Source organism: Euprymna scolopes, chromosome 7, assembly GCF_053919585.1.
Source record: "Euprymna scolopes isolate OS-2025 chromosome 7, ASM5391958v1, whole genome shotgun sequence".
NCBI lineage: Eukaryota > Metazoa > Mollusca > Cephalopoda > Sepiida > Sepiolidae > Euprymna > Euprymna scolopes.
In genome coordinates this window covers 2,435,001-2,439,621 of record NC_136488.1, presented here as the reverse complement: position 1 = coordinate 2,439,621, position 4,621 = coordinate 2,435,001, and the positions used below count along the sequence as shown (strand labels likewise).

The 4,621-nt window shown below is 34.8% G+C and overlaps 1 protein-coding gene across 1 annotated transcript in view; it reads left to right on the top strand.

Moving 5' to 3' along the window:
* Positions 1-456: 456 nt before the first annotated feature.
* Positions 457-4,621, top strand: part of LOC145279593 (epidermal retinol dehydrogenase 2-like) — a 117,333-nt gene continuing 113,168 nt past the window's right edge. The window contains exon 1 of the mRNA XM_080130758.1: positions 457-533. The gene's annotated coding sequence lies outside the window, so the exon portion shown is untranslated. The remainder of the gene's footprint in view (positions 534-4,621) is intronic.

Sequence of the window (4,621 nt, the reverse complement as noted above, 5' to 3'; positions counted from 1 at the left end):
TATACTCAACGAATTTTTTATCTACAGACTTGAAATTTGGTATATAGGGTATTCGGACATGTGAAAAACATTTTAATTGGTTTTCATTTAGAAAAAAGGACTTATGGGTCAAAATTGAACAATAAGTACTTGAGGGGGGTCATCGGATTTTTATCTGTTAGTCAATTGTTCCACGACAGCACATGCGCGAATCGTTCACAGTATAGCTTGCTTAGTTTAAGAATAAGATTGTTTGAAAATAGTTTTTAAAGAACGTGTTAAGCTGGCCTAATGGTTATCAGACTTGACTCACTGTCTTTAGGTTTTGGCTTCGACCTCACCTCGAGTATATTTTTTTACTTACAAAAAATGAACTGTTTAGAAAAAACATAATACTCGTATGCATATATTCAGTTTCTTTTCGTTTTTTTTTTACTTCATTTTTTACAGGAGGTTAACATTGCGTTTAATACTGGGTACATCTCTTTATATATACATAGGGCGTCGAGGTGCCTTGAAAAAATCAATAAAATGCTTGATCGCAAATGTGACAGGTAAAAAAACTATACATTCCATTATGTACCATGGTTTCATTGTAGTGGATCAGCCTATTAAAGGCTTGAAAAATCCAAAGAAATCATCAGCATCTCACGAAATAAAAAAAAAAAACAAATCGAAAAATGGAGTTCAAAATCACCGGTAAGGAACCGGTGAAAATGTTCAAATGTTCCTTTTGAAGAAAGTACTATCTGGGTGAACACTGACTGTATATTATATGGGTTTTAATCGTGTTTCAATTTGGCCACATTAATATAATTGTTAAAAATGGATGTTGTATGCATTTCTGTTTAAAATTATTAGTATTAAAAAGTTAGAGGTAGTGGTATGTGATGTAGTATATTAGACGCTAAGTGGGTTAAATGTTGAGTGGAGGTGTATTCCTGTAGCAGCCTGATGAATCCTCACAAAAATGAAATTCAGAAAATTCTGTAAAGCTTAATTGCTATATATATTTTAAAAAACTTATTAACTAACTCTACTTATGAAGTAAATACGGAAATTAGATACATAAAATAACTAATATATATATATATATATATATATATATATATATATATATATATATATATATATATATATATGACAGGCATGACAGAAAAACAAATGAACACATATCTAAAGAAATGGCAAAAACACTAGAGGATGACCTCCAATCTGTAGTGGAATGGGGACAAAAATGGATGGTCACATTCAATGCTGCCAAGACTAAACTGGTTTCCTTCAATAATTACAAGAAACCTTCTCTGCCACCTATAGCAATGGCCAGTGACTCCCTGTCTGAGAGTACATCTTTCAAACTGCTTGGCCTAACGTTCACAGGAAACATGAGTTGGAACAATTATATTGAAAACATTGCCAGGGCCGCTGCAAAAAAGGTAGGCTCTCTCTACCATGCTAGAAAACTACTGACACCTGAAAGTATCCTGTATCTCTATAAGGCCACCATTCGCCCATGTATGGAGTATTGTTATCACATTTGGGCTGGTGCATCGACTGATAGTCTCTCACTCCTGGACAGGGGTCAAAAGAGTCACCAACCTGATAGGTCCTGAACTGGCATCTAAGCTTCTACCTCTGTCCCATCGACGAAACGTTGTATCCCTCTGCCTGTTCTACAAGTATTTTAATGGTGAATGCTCTGATGAACTGCAGACACTTGTGCCCCCACGACGTAGACACCCTCGACAAACCCGACAGGCAGCTAAATCCCAACCCCACACAGTAGAGATCCCTAGATGTAAAAGATCTTTCTACTCCAATAGTTTCTTCCCCCAGAACAGCTAGACTCTGGAATTCCATTCCAGGTCCCTGCTTCCCTAACTGTACTGACATGCAGAAGTTCAAGTGTAACATGAACCGACATCTTGCTGCCCAAATCCCAACATAGTGCCCCAGTAGTTGCTGCCCCTTATAGTAGTCCCTACACCAAAGTGGCAATGTGATTTGTTTGGGGTGAAAACGTAATAAAATATATATATATATATATATATATATATATATATATATATATATATATATATATATATATGAGAGTTGTTGCAAAGAGTAAGGCTTCCTATTTTTAACTCAATAATTAAAATTGTTGAGAGGTTATGAAAAACAGAGTGGTACCGTTAAAACGAGTGACTTTCTGTACTCCAGAATTAATTTTTCTACCTCATCATCAACATTCTCAATGCACTTTTGCCAGCCACATAAAAATTCGCAATGCGCTTTTTCACTCACATCTGTCGCCATTCTGGAATCGACGAACCAATCTCCAAATTGTGCCATTATCAATTGCATCGGCTTCGTAAACGTTCAACAGGCGCCAGTGAATGTTGGTCGGTTTCATTTTAAATATCCATCAACAAAGATTTTTTTCGTAAATAAAATGTCACTAGATTGAATTGTTATATCAATATTTACAATATTAAAAATCACTTTATTAAATATTAGAAACAATCTATACGGATAGACCAGCGTTTCGGCGTTAACATGTCATGACGGGACTAAAGTGAGCTAAGAAACTAAAATTGTCCAAAAGGAATTAGAACAAAATCGGCCTGCTGAAATTAACCTCATTAAATGTGTCACGTATTTTCCTGCGAATAGACAAACTCCTTCCCACTTATCCTAACACATAGGCGCATAGACACTTAAGGCACATGAAACGCATAAGACTTTCTCCTCCCCTTCCCCTCAAGACAATACGTATACATAAATCTACTGTAAGCAAATTAAACCAGATTAAAAATTATGCACACTTATCATTTATGCAAATATAAAACGACATCTTCAACATACAATCCACCATATATTAAGTATTTACATACACATATAAGAAATATTTAGCAACAGTATACCCATATTTATTCATTCATTAATTTCGCATTGATAATACTAGGTTAAAATAACATGGTTAAGTTGAAGGAAAAATCTGTTTCGAATTAATTAACTATTTTTATACTTAGTCCTGAAGATTTAGATTTGATCGGTGTTTATTAAATCTATTAATTCATACTAAGAAAATTATACCAATTTATAAAATCATGGAATCGTAATTTTATCAAATAAAACCCTTTTAACATTAAAATATAGAACTCGCATACATCTAATAGTATTTCTACAAAACTGCACTATGATAATGCAATCATGCAAATAAAAAAGAATTATTATAAAATCTAATTAATATTTTTCTTAATCTGTCCGTTCCACTTTTTCCTGGAAATTACTGGCCAATCTAACTGAAATTTTATATGAACCTTTGTTATGACAAGGTGCAACGAACCAAGTAATTTGGTATCCGTTTGATGTGCAGTTACGGATTAATAGAGATTAGTCCCCGCAATGATATTTATTTTCGATTTTCTCGGAAACTACTGCTACTAATCTTTGTAATTTCGAACTGTGCATTGAATGAATACTATAATACTTAGTTGTCTGCACCTTATCATAACAAAGATCCAATCAAATTTTCAACCAGATCTGCCCAGTAGATACGAAGAAAGTGGACAGACCAAGAGAAATATTTAACAGATTTTCAGTATTTATTCAACAGTACTCGATACGAGACTAAAGTTATTAAAATATATTCATGGCAACTCCCACTCTTGTTTAACGATTATAGTAAATAATTGTATATATATATATATATATATATAATTACATTTTCCCCTCAAATAAGACACAGTGCCACTTTGATGTAGGGGGCTACTATCAAGGACATAAGTTGCAGGGATACTATGTAGGGAGTTGAGTAGCAAGATGTCTGTTCACATTACACTTGAACATCTGCATATCAGTACAGTTGAGGGAAACAGGAATCCGGAAGGGAATTCAAAAGTCTAGCAGTTCTGGGGAAGAAACTTAGAGTAGAAGGCTTTCTTACATCTGGGGATCTCTACAGTATAGGGGTGGGATTTTGTTACTTGTCCGGTTTGTCGGGGAAATTATGTCAAGTAGTTCGTCGGAGCATCCACCATTAAAATACTTATCAAACAGGCAAAAGGATGCCACATTTCCTCAATGGGACAGAGGCTGAAGCTTAGATGCCAGTTCAGGACCTATCAGGTTGGCGACTCTCTTTTGACCCCTGTCCAGGAGTGAGAGACAAGCAGGAGAAGCACCAGCCCAAATGTGACAACAATACTCCATACAAAGACGAAGAGTGCTCTTGTAGAGGTACAGGATACTTTCAGGCGAAAGTAACTTTCTAGCACAGTAGAGTGAGCCCATCTTCTTCACAGCAGCCTCTCTCTCTCTCTCTCTCTCTCTATATATATATATATATATATATATTAATTTCAATTTTTCTTGCCTGATGAAATCAAATATGATTGAAACGGTCTGTACATCGTAGCAAGAAATGACTAATTACATAAAGAATAAATTGTTTTCTATTTTGAAAAGGGGGAGGTCCCTCTCTCCCAAAATTAATCAAAGTTCTATATCACCAACGGACTTTATATACACCGGACATACCAGCAACTTGGTTATAAAATAATTATACATTGAGGTGAGGAATAATAGACGAATAAACAGTTACCCATTTCTCTACTCAAACATGCCCGTCTACCTGTTGTTTGTTTTTCTTTTCTTT